The following is a 13,085-nucleotide window of genomic DNA, read 5'->3' as shown; positions in this document are numbered from 1 at the left end:
TCATTGTTTCGTTGGGGCAAAGTACTTTGGTTGTGTTGTGCGGGTTCCACGTTGGCGCCGGAATCTCTGGTGTTGCGCCGCACTACATCCCGCCGCCATCAACCTTCAACGTGCTTCTTGACTCCTACTGGTTCGATTAAACCTTGGTTTCTTACTGAGGGAAACTTGCCGCTGTGCGCATCACACCTTCCTCTTGGGGTTCCCAACGGACGTGTCAACTACACGCATCACCCCTTTGTGACACTTGGTTAAAACATGTGTATTGCGATGATAATCCCGGTAATCCGAGCTAATTAGGACAAGGTGCGGGCACTATTAGTATACTATGCATGAGGCTTGTAACTTGTAAGATATAATTTACATAACACATATGCTTTATTACTACCGTTGACAAAATTGTTTCTTGTTTTCAAAACCAAAGCTCTAGCACAAATATAGTAATCAATGCTTCCTCTCGCGAAGGGTCTTTCTTTTACTTTTATGATTGAGTCAGTTCACCTATCTCTCTCCACCTCAAGAAGCAAACACTTGTGTGAACTGTGCATTGATTCCTACATACTTGCATATTGCACTTGTTATATTACTTTACATTGACAATATCCATGAGATATACATGTTATAAGTTGAAAGCAACCGCTGAAACTTAATCTTCCTTTATGTTGCTTCAATACCTTTTACTTTGAATTATTGCTTTATGAGTTAACTCTTATGCAAGACTTATTGATGCTTGTCTTGAAAGTACTATTCATGAAAAGTTTTTGCTTTATGATTCAGTTGTTTACTCATGTCATTACCATTGTTTTGATCGCTGCATTCATTACATGTGTTTACAATAGTATGATCAAGGTTATGATGGAATGTCACTCCAGAAATTATCTTTGTTATCGTTTACCTGCTCGGGACGAGCAGAAACTAAGCTTGAGGATGCTGATACGTCTCCGTCGTATCGATAATTTCTTATGTTCCATGCCACATTATTGATGATATATACATGTTTTATACACATTATATGTCATTATTATGCGTTTTCCGGAACTAACCTATTGACGAGATGCCGGAGTGCCAGTTCCTGTTTTCTGCTGTTTTTTGTTCCAGAAATCCTAGTAAGGAAATATTCTCGGAATTGGACGAAATCAACGCCCAGGGTCCTATTTTTCCACGAAGCTTCCAGAAGTCCGAAGGGGAAACAAAGTGGGGCCACGAGGTGGGGACACTGTAGGGCGGCGCGGCCCAAGCCCTGGCCGCGCCGGCCTAGTGTGTGGCCCCACCAGGACTCCACCGACCTAGCCCTTCCGCCTACTTAAAGTCTCCGTCGCGAAAACCCTACCACGTTCGACGAAACCAGAGAAAACCTTCCGGAGCCGCCGCCATCGCGAAGCCAAGATCTGGGGGACAGGAGTCTCGTTCCGGCACGCCGCCGGGACGGGGAAGTGCCCCGGAAGGCTTCTCCATCGACACCACCGCCATCTTCATCAACGCTGCTGTCTCCCATGAGGAGGGAGTAGTTCTCCATCGAGGCTCGGGGCTGTACCGGTAGCTATGTGGTTCATCTCTCTCCTATGTGCTTCAATACAATAATCTCATGAGCTGCCTTACATGATTGAGATTCATATGATGATGCTTGTAATCTAGATGTCATTATGCTGGTCAAGTGGGTTTTACTTATGTGATCTCCGGAGACTCCTTGTCCCACGTGTGTAAAGGTGACAGTGTGTGCACCGTGTGGGTCTCTTAGGCTATATTTCACAGAATACTTATTCACTGTTATGAATGGCATAGTGAAGTGCTTATTTATATCTCTTTATGATTGCAATGTGTTTTGTATCACAATTTATCCGTGTGCTACTCTAGTGATGTTATTAAAGTAGTTTATTCCTCCCGCACGGTGTAATGGTGACGAGTGTGTGCATCGTGTAGTACTTGGCGTAGGCTATGATTGTGATCTCTTGTAGATTATGAAGTTAACTATTGCTATGATAGTATTGATGTGATCTATTCCTCCTTTCGTAGCGTGAAGGTGACGAGTGTGCATGCTATGTTAGTACTTGGTTTGGTTATGTTGATCTGTCATGCACTCTAAGGTTATTTAAATATGAACATCGAATATTGTGGAGCTTGTTAACTCCGGCATTGAGGGTTCGTGTAATTCTACAAGTTAGTGGTGTTCATCATCCAACAAGAGAGTGTAGAGTCTAGCATTTATCTATTTATTCTGTTATGTGATCAATGTTGAGAGTGTCCACTAGTGAAAGTATGATCCTAGGCCTTGTTCCTAAATACTGCTACCGCTGCTTGTTTACTGTTTTACTGCATCTGTACTTCCTGCAATATTACCACCATCAACCACACGCGAGCAAGCACTTTTCTGGCGTCGTTACTACTGTTCATATATATTCATACCACCTGTATTTCACTATCTCTTCGCCGAACTAGTGCACCTATTAGGTGTGTTGGGGACACAAGAGACTTCTTGCTTTGTGGTTGCGGTGGTTGCATGAGAGGGATATCTTTGACCTCTTCCTCCCTGAGTTCGATAAACCTTGGGTGATCCACTTAAGGGAAACTTGCTGCTGTTCTACAAACCTCTGCTCTTGGAGGCCCAACACTGTCTACAAGAATAGAAGCACCCGTAGACATCAAGGTCTCCGTCGATGAGGTCTTTGTTTTGTTAATTTTTGCTACATAGGGATTATTTTTTTGCTACAACTTTTCTGCATTTTTGCTACAATTACATAATATGTTTGCTACGTGGTCTCCGGCTAGGTCTCCGGTGAGGCCTCCGGCGAAGTCTGTGTCGATGTCTACGGCGGTGTCGATTTTTTGCTACAATAGCGCAAGTTTATTGATACGAGTCTCCGGCGAGGTCTCCGGCGAAGTTCTCTGGCGAGATAAGCCTTTTTCTTCCTTTCCTGAACGAATCGTTTTTTGCTACACTGAAGCAAAATCGGGATTTTTTTTGCTACCCAGCAGTAAAAAGGACACGTGTCAGCACGGGAACCCGGGGGCTAGGAAATCAAATCCCCCGGAGGACGCCCAGTACTTTCCTTAAGGAAAACGCTTTATATCAGGCGGAGGCTCCGCGAGACGCAACCTCCGGCTCCTTCTCACGACGCGTGTCCGCGGGTCCCACAACACCGTTCTCTCTCCCTTATCTTCCTCCTCCGTTTCTCCAATGTCTTTAATTCCCCAAATCCTCTGCATCGAGAGCTCGACGAAATCCCGTTTCCTGCGGCCAGCGCTCGCCGCCTCCGCCTCCGCCTCCATGCGATCTGACGCCGCCTCCACCTCCACCTCCACCTCTCGCAACATGAACGGCGACTTCTCCACCGCCTCCATCCCAGCTTACAGTAGGCTGGATTATGCAAGGGCGCTGGCGGCGGTGCTCAAGTGGTAGGAGGCGTAGCTCCCATGGGTGGCCGGAGCTCCCATGGGCGGCCGAGCCTGATCCCACGCTTCGCCGTCGATGCTTCCACCATGGGCTGCTGGACCTGCTCCCACGACCAGCGGGGACCTGCTTCCAACGGGCGGCCGCTGATGCTCCCTAGGTCCGGCGGAGATGCTCCCACGGTGATCCCATGGGTGGCGGGCGCTGCTCCCACAGCCTGGCAGAGATGCTCCCACGGGCGACGGGCGGTGCTTCCACGGCCGGTCGGCGCTGCTTCCATGGCCCGGCAGAGATGCTTCCACGGGCGGCCAGTGCTGCTTCCACGACATGGCGGAGATGCTCCCACGAGCGATGGGTGGTGCTCCCACGGGCGTTCGGCGCTGCTCCCACCGGCGATGGGCGATGCTCCCACCGTCCGTCGGTGGTGCTCCCACGGGCGGCCCAAGATTCTTTCATCGTCCGTTCTCCGTTGGTTGCGATGCGCCGGGGATGCTGCAAACATGCGGCGGCGCAGCTACCGGAGGTGTGCGGTGCTGCTACATAAGGCCGCCGATATTGCTGCAAGGGTGCACGGCGGTGCTGCTGCACCAGCGACATCGCGTCGGGGTTCTCCGGCGACGGAGGAGCAACACCGTCATTGTCAGCATCGCCTTCATGCTGCAAGCCCATCCTGGAGCACCATCCCAGTGCTGGAATCCCACCGTCGCAGTGCTTCAGCCTCGCCGACTTCGGCGCCGCCTCCGTGCTGCAAGTCCACCGCCGGGCGTTGCCGCCTCCGTGTTGAAAGTCCACCATCGGGCGTCGCCGCCTGTGCTGCAAGGGGAGCAACGGTGCTGCGATGGGCGTCTTCTTCGGCGACGACGCAGGCGGTGGTGCGTGTAGGGGGATGGGGTGCTGCTGCGGGAAGAGCGCCGGCGGCGAGCTGCAAGCCAAAGTAGCAGTGACCGGTGCTGCATCATGCTGTCATGCTGCCAGCGAGGGCTCGCACCATGGCTTCGAAGCAGAGCACCGAGTAGCGCTGGCAGTTTTCAGGGGTGTGGCTACCTTTTTCTGTTCGTGGGGTGGTTCTGGGGGACACGTGTCAGGTGCTGGAGTCGGAGGCTCGGAGGAAAATATCCTCCGGAGGATTATCAGTACTATCCTTTCCTTAATATCTTCTCTCGCTCGTGTATACAAGGAAACGGCAGCTAGACAGCAGCCATAATAAACGGCGCGAGGGTTCTCCCGGTCACGCGCACCACCGAACCAAAACCGAAACATGGAAGGGTAAGCACATGCTGTCGTCCACGCGCCCCTCGAGTCCGAAACACAGACCGACTCCGACTCAAACTCCAACTCGATCACCACCGATATGGATGGATAAATACCACAGCCCTCCCATGAACCCCTCCATCGTCTCAGTCGATCCGCCGGCACACGTTTGCAGGAGATCAAGAAACAGCAGTTCTTGGAAGAGAAGAGGAAGATCTTGGTCGGGAGCTTCGCGGAGGCGTCCGGGAAGAAGCGCAGCAAGAGATGTCGATGGCGAAGTGGAGCGCGTACGAGGAGCTGATGGACATGGCGGCCCGGGTCGCCGTGCGCACCTACACTCACTTGCCGCAGACGTCGCGCGCCTACTACAAGCCCCCGCAGACGACCACCACCGCCACCACGAACACCGCCAGCGCGAGTAGGAGGAGCTCGGCCGACTTCGACGGCGACGCGTCGTCCACGAGGAGGAAGCAGCAGCAGGAGGCGGCGGTCAGGGCGGTGCTCGACGCCACGGAGATCATCGTCAGCGGCGTCATGTAGCCATGTAGGGCATAATGCCGTTCTCGCTCGACACCGGCATGCAAGAGGAAAAGAATCGAAAGATCGTGCTCCGGGCCAACAAAGTTGCAACGGGTCGATCGACTGCTGTGGCCTGTGATCCTGTCAGGACGATTTGCTTAGAGTTAGTAGTTTAGTTTTACTTTTCTTATTATTCTGATTCCCAACTCCCTCGATTTTGCGCTGAGGCCGTTGGCGATTGAACGAAGCTTGTCGAACATGTACGAGAGTTGGACACATTCGCCCTAGCGTTATTCTTCCGAATCATTTTATACTTTAACTGAGATGCAATCAAACGAGCGTTATTGTGAGCAATAGAATGGGATCCATATATAATTCCATTTTGCTTGGTTTGGTTCTACAAGTGAATGAGCGATGTTATTACACATTATATAGTGCTACTAGCTAGGCACGAGTGTTGATCTTAATTTGTAGCTCGAGCTACACACAGCTTTTTTTCAAAAATTTGAAAATGATATTTTAATGTTTTAAAAACATCTGAAAAGAAAATCTTGATGAGAAAATTTTCAACTCGAAATACCTTGTATTGTGGACTGCATAAAAATGACAAAATACAGGGTATTTTGAGTTGGAATTTTACACGGTGGTAGAACACAACAATCTAACATCTTGAATTATTTTCAGATTTTTCTAAAACTTTAAACTACTGATTTTGAATTTTTTAAAAACCGAACTACATGTAGCTCGGTCTACTCTTGTGGTTTCTGTCCTAGGCATGGCAATTCCAGAATAGAATCTATTCGGCTGGTTCAGTTTTAAGTTTCAATCGGTCGATTCACCCATTCGATTTCAGTTTCCATGATCTGCATTGGATCCTACTATAGGATACAAAAACAAAGTTCTGGAAACGGACCAAAACACTTCTTCTTATTTCAGTTCCATGTGGGTAAGAGGTTGATTTTTTGCAGAAAAAAGGATTGAACTAAATCTTTAGAGGACATTTGTCCAAAAAAAAATTGCGAGTGAGCACCATGATATTGCACGCCCACACTTTTTTGAGTTTTACCTTTTCATATCTCTCAAACAATATAGTATATGAATTTAAAACTTTGCAAGTCACTGAAAAATAACGACTATAACGTGGGATCAATAGTTCAGAATTTTTTACGCAATTTAGAATTTAATATATTTAAAACATAAAAAATCTTAAATATTTTTTAATGTAATAAAATATTTTTATTACATTTTAGTTGTTATGTTTCAATAATCTGCAATGTTTGAAGTTCAAAGATTGTATGATGTGAGAGATAAAAACAATAAGAAAAACTGTTTGAGAGGGGAAAAAGAGCTTGTGCGGACCATGATGCATTTTGAATAACCCGGATATATGTGTGCATGTGCACCGAATTATTTTTCGCACATTCTAATTGTTATGTTTCAGTGATCTGAAAAGTTTGAAGTTCAAATATTGTATGACGTGACACATAAAAAAATAGAAATTGTTTGACACGGAAAAAAGAGCTTGCGGATCTTAATGCAATGATACCCAGATATATGTAGGTGCGCAGAGAGCACCTTCTCAGAAAGTCTCGTCTGTTACAAAATTACCTCGGTGTTGGTGTATTCCTGCAAACCTTTTTTGATGAATTGATCATCCTCCCACTGTGTCGTCGGAAAAGGTTACCACTTCCTTAGCTATGCATAAAAGGAGTTTTGTAGAGATTTTGGGAAACTCCAATTTTTACTTCAGTTAGAACTCTTTACGATTTCCATATAATTTCTATTAAAGTATAGTACTCAAAATTTTGCAATTCTCCGATATTAGTAGGTTAATCCCAAATATTAAGGATTTTATCTTAATAAATTACAAAGTTCAAGGATATATTTTACATGTATCATCACCCCTGTGGCTAGGAGATCTCTTCACAGACATCCCCGCGCCTACAAGCTCCACGATGCATGTGTCCTCTCTCCACCCGACACGGCGACCTCGTCCAGTTCGCATGGTCCTGCTATATCGCCCCTCCTCGATGAGCCCTCACTTGGCGCATGTCGTCCTCGATCCGGGATCGGCTCCACGGGCGGATTTGGGGGAGCGCAATCTGGTGGGCCTCTCTTCGACGAGGCTCTGCTGCTATTACAGTTGCCTCTGTTTGTGGTGAGACAATAGCAACCCCTCCTCTCTCCTGCGTGCGGCCGGTGGGTTCGGGGTTCGAGGAGGCCCATGATGCCTCTACCGCAAGCCGGTCAGTGTTTCCACAAGTGAGTGGAGGTGCTATCAACGAAGTGCGGTGGTGTTGCCATCAGTTGGCGTGGTTGCTCCCAACGGTGGATGGAGGTGTTGCTATGTAGGGGGAAGCAGTGCTGGCATTTGGGCATCAGTGCTACTTAGGAAGGATGGCGGTGCCATCTAAAGGTACCATTTCCCCTAGCGGTGGGATGAGGTGCTACCGGCAGGATTTGTTGCAGGCATGCCTGCTCCGGCGAAGTCGGTGCTAGAGTACAAGGCTATTTTTAACGAATTTTTTGATGATGCATTAGAGTTTTTTGAACACTACTAACTCGTATGTGTTTTGTTGTGAACACGCGAGCGAGATGCTACAATAGTACTAGCTGTTTGCTATGATCTCTTGTCAAATGCTGCAAATACAAAAAAAAATTGTCATGAGGTCTCCCACAAGAACTCATTGGACGTTTTTGTGCCACGGTTTTTTTTTCTTTTTTTTCTGGTTGAACTTTTTATTCTGCTACGATGAAGCAAAGCAGAGAAATAGTTTGCTACACGTACAGAAGCAATTGCTTTAGACAAAATTGGAGACTGTATGCCACGAGGTGGCTGATCGGGGGAAGCCCCGGGGGCTCAGCACGACCCAAACCGAAATATGGAAGGCATAATAGGTTTCGTGGCATCCACGCGCCGTCGAGTCCGAAACGTAGACCGACTCCGACTCAAACTGGATCACCACCGACCGATAAATAGCACAGCCGTTGCATCAACGCCTGCAGCATCGTCTCAGTCGATCCCAAGCTCACGTTTGCAAAAATTAAACTTAGAAGCCGCAGGTCGTGGAAGAGAAGAGCACGATCTTCGTCTTCGTCGGGAAGAAGAAGACCCTGTCAGTTCTCGGCCGTCCGGGAAGAAGCGTAGTAAGAGATGGCGATGGCGAAGTGCGGCGCATACGAGGAGCTGCTAGACATGGCGTACCGGATCGCCGTGCGCTCCTACACGCACTTGCCGCAGACGTCGCGCGCCTACTACAAGCCCCCGCCGACGACCACCAGCACCAACGGCGGCGGCCCGAAGTCGAGCGCGAGGAGCTCCGCCGACTTGAAGGGCGACGCGTCGTCCGCGAGGAGGAACCAGCAGCAGGAGGCGGCAGTCAGGGTGGCGTTCGACGCCACAGAGATCATTATCAGCGGCGTCATGTAGGGCATAAGGCGTTGCTCGCTCGACACCGGCATGCAAGAGGAAAAGAATCGAAAGATCGTCTAGAGTAGTACTTTCCTTCTTACTCCGCGCCCGTTTAGAGTAGTTTTCTTGCTCTTTCCAACTCCCTCGATTTAATCATTTTATTGTCTTGAGATGTAATCAAACGACCTTTATTGTGAGCAATGGAACGGGATCCATGATGAATATATAATTGCTTGGTTGGTTCTACTCCATGTGTTCATGAACATAAGGCTACATCGTTTTTCGTGTCAAACTTTGAATAATGATTTAGTTAACCAAATATAAGTTATATATTATTTAAAAATATTTTGTTGGATATATATTCGATAATATTGTTTTAAATAACATGCAACTCATATTTAATTAACAAATTATTATTCAAGGTTTGTCTTTTAAAGCAAATTGGCCTTGTATTTAACAACGGAGGAAATAATATTAATATAGTGCTGCTAAGCACGGCAATCCTAGAATAGAATCTATTTGTCCCTGTGTTAAACATTACTTGCTTCCCAGAATTGGCAGAGTGGTCCGGTTTGGTTTGAAATTTCGATTGATCCATTTCCCCGTTCAATTTCAGTTTGTGTGATCCGTATTGGGTCCTATGATGCATAAACAAATTTCTGGAAATGAATTGAAACAATTCTTCTTTTTTCAGTTCCATGTGGGCCGGGTAAGGTCGTAGTTTGTTGCAGAAAGAAGGATGGAACCAAATCTATGGAGGGCGTTCCTAAATTTTTTTTATCTCGGTGTTGGTCTATTCAGGCTGGTCGAGACCATTTGGATCATATCACAGCTCTCAGAGGACACATCAGCAAACCTTTTTACTATGAATTGATCATTATCTCGTCGATACCCAGTACATGAAAAGGTTGCCACTTCCTTAGTGATACTTAGGGTAAAAAAGTTGAGTTAGTCTGACGACGTAATTTTGAGACTTAACAAAGGAGAAAGTATATTAATTGAATTATAATGGTTTTATGGCGTTAAATTTAGATCAATTTGGAATTCAAAAGCTAAAATTAAATATCTCATTTTAACTTTATTTAAAATTTCTTAATATTTTAGACCAGATATCACTCGCTTTCTAGTTGAAATTTGTAGATATGTCGTCTTATTTCAAGATTTGACATAACTCATGTAATCATGTTTTGATATGTTATAGTGTGATGTCTGAGTCAGCTACTAAAATGGTCTCGTAGTTCGTAGAGCTCAAGACATGAAAATTTCTTAAAGGGGTAACATATGAATTAATACATGACTAGGGGTAAAAGGATAAATTGTGTGAAAGACAAAGAGACTAATCATTGAGACCTTGGGAAAATAAAGACAAATGAAGAGTTAAAGATTGAATGTAGTAAAAGGGTAAAATGGTTTTCCTTTAAGCTATCTATCATTTTAATGTCTTAAATTTTGTTTGCAGCAAATGAATTGTGTTGCATTGAACTTACTTCAACTTGTGAGAGATGCCTACGGGAGCGACTAAAGAGTAAAAAAATAAATAGGTTTCGATATAGATCCAGGCCTGGACTATAGATTGTATATGTAAATTCTAACGGGCAAACACATTTACATAAATCATTGAATGCCCTGTTTGGATGCACTGAATTGGGCTTGGTATTGGGGAATCTGAAATTGAGGGTCCAATTCCGCTGTTTGGATGTGCTATGTATTGGATTATGGAATCATGGCCCAATTCCACGCGTACCCCCCGCGGGGCAACTTAACACAACGCTCAATTCAGAGGTCCAGAGCGCCGTATTCGCTCTGAATCGCTCACCCGAAAACACAAGTGCGACTCGCTCACCTCCTGTCGTCGCCCTCGCCGGTGAAGGCAGCGGCGCCGCCAGGTAAGCTCCGCCGCCTTCCTATCCCCTCCTCCCACTCCACCCGCCTTCCTCTTCCCCCGCCCTTCCTCTTTCCCTTCCTCCCCTTCACCCTGGCTGCCTCCTCCCCGCCCAATCCAAACCCTAACTCTGTGTGTGCCGGCGGGATGTGGTAGAGCGGCGGCGGGAAGGGGTCGAGCGGCGAGAGGTGGTGAACCGGCGGCCTCCCATCTCATCTGCGTGTGCCAGCGGTCGGAAGTGGTGGTCGACCGGTGGCATCTCCTACCCATTGGTGGTCGACCGGCGGCATCCTCTGCCCATTGGTGAACCGGCGGCCTCCCATTGATGAATTTTTTTGGATTTCATTTTTGCAGAAATTGAGGAGAAGTAGTACTGAGACATAGAAAGTTCGAAATTCATCCTTACCTTGGGCATATGTAAACTTGGGCATATTTCGTATTTTCTTGTACTATGATATGAGATATGAACTTGAGAAATATAGAAATTTGTTGTTTGTCATATGAATGCTTATCTGAGACATAATGTATCCACTTTGTGCTATTTGTGAGACATATTCTGGATTATTGTGTGAAAAATAATATTACTCAGAGACAAAATACTCTCATTTCCACACACGTGGCATCCAAACAAGATTTGGTATTCCATTGAAACCTGAAGTCTATAGCTCAATATCACGCGCATCCAAACACTCTTTGTGGTATTCCATTGAATTGGTTGATTTGGTTTTCCATTGCCAATTCAATTCAGAGCCCAATTCATTGCAAACAAACACAGCAGAGGTATTGAGAGGTGGTTCCCACCGGTCAGATGGATATAAAATGGGTATCCATGCATGGAGCGGAATCCGTGCACTACAAGTCCAACTCGATCATGAGTTCTCGATCTGGTACCCATCCCGTAAAATTCAGACAGAAAATGCAATTCATAACCCTATTTAGCGGGCAGGCTATCCGTACATACTGAATCCATGGATACTATCGGCATCGGTGGAGGGCATGAGGACGGCCGTACGTCACCGCGACAGCCACTGTTAAGCGCGCCATGACAATCGAAGCTTGTGGTGCGCGTTGAATTGAGCTGACCGATGCATGCGGCATGCCAAGCAGCAGGCCAGACAGCACAGGACTCCGTGGCGGCCGTACGTCGGTACCGACCGGTCGACCGAGGCTCTGAGCTCTTGGAGCCAGACAGCACAGGACTCCGTCGCGCTCTGGAGTATACAACGGTCGGCCAGGCAGCAGGTCGCGAGTTCATCGCCGCAGCGGCACAGCCGGTAACTAGTTATGTGCCGGGCTGGGAGGACACTGGCCGCCGGTGTTGTTCCCGTAGGTGCAGTTAGACGGCTGCGCCGACGTGTCGATGCCCGTGCGCTCCGTCCCGGCGCCCGGGCTCGGCAGTGGCCGCGCCGCCGCTGCCGTCCCGCCGCTGCTAGCGGAGGCAATAGTGAAGACGAGCAGCACGAGAACCGCCGCCACGGTATGTCTTCTCATGGTGGCCAACGGCGATTGGTTGCTCTCTGCTAGCGTGCGTGTGTGATCGTGTATATATACTCCATGCGTGCATGAGCATGCTTGTAGAGAGTGGAGAGACAGATGAACGCCGCATGCAAATGCAACGAATCGACTTAGCCGGCCGGCCAGAACTTGCCTAATTTCTTCGATCAGGGAAGAAAAACGAGGAAATGGATGGTGCATTTTTCTTCGTACGTGTCACGATCTCAGAGAATGCTTGTGTACTCTCTGTCGCTCTCTCACGTTGTGCACGCACGCGCAGGGCTGACTAGTTTCTCCGGGGACTGGACTTGGAAAGCGTACGTTCGTAGCTTGGGGTTAAGATATTCCAGGGAGCGCACTACCTTGCTTGCAGAAACAGCTTGCATGCGCCTGAGAAGTCGACGCGGCGGCGCTGCATCCTGCATGTGTGTGACTTGTGAGGCGGGGATAGATCGACAGATGGATCATGCGATGCGCCTAACACGAAAACCATTACGATCTGTCAATTAATCGAGCTGCTGCTCAGTCTGCTCTGCTCTGCTCCGCGCGCGTGGGTGCGTCCCGTCGGCGCCGTAAACGTGCGCGCACGGGCGCAGAGCAAAGCAGACCAATATGTACACGCGCGCCGTGACACCGGAAGGAGTACGTTTTCAACGATTAGCGCGCGTGTGAGAAATGGAACAAAGCCCGTGGCGAGCTTTTTCTTAGACGCATTTCAATTTTTCCATACCTGTGCTCCAAGTACCGAACCATCAAGACAGAACCGGAACTTTTAGATACGCAAGTCTACTTTCCCCTTCCTTCCCTCTCCCTCCTCTCGCTCTTCTCCTCCCGTTGCCGTTGAGAGTCGCCTTTAGGGCGGACCTGGCCCGCTCCTCTCTCTTCTCCGGCGGCGCTGCCGGCCGGCGACAAGGTGGATGCGTGGTGCAGGCTGTACATACTAGTAGTAGGTTTAGGATTAGATCTAGGTCGTGTTTACCCTTGTGGAGCTTTGGCTTTATGCCGTTCTTGAGCCTGCTCCTAGCGCTGGCGTGCAGCGCTGGGGCGCGGAGGATTCGACTCCCTCTCTGGCGTCCATGGTGGATAAAGAAAGGAGGCGGATCTGGCCGGGGCTCCTCTCTCAATAAGCCCATGTCTATGGC

Source organism: Lolium rigidum, chromosome 3 (genome assembly GCF_022539505.1).
Source record: "Lolium rigidum isolate FL_2022 chromosome 3, APGP_CSIRO_Lrig_0.1, whole genome shotgun sequence".
Classification (NCBI taxonomy): Eukaryota; Viridiplantae; Streptophyta; class Magnoliopsida; order Poales; family Poaceae; genus Lolium; species Lolium rigidum.
The sequence above is the reverse complement of the archived record's forward strand: the minus strand, read 5'-3'. Positions refer to the sequence as shown.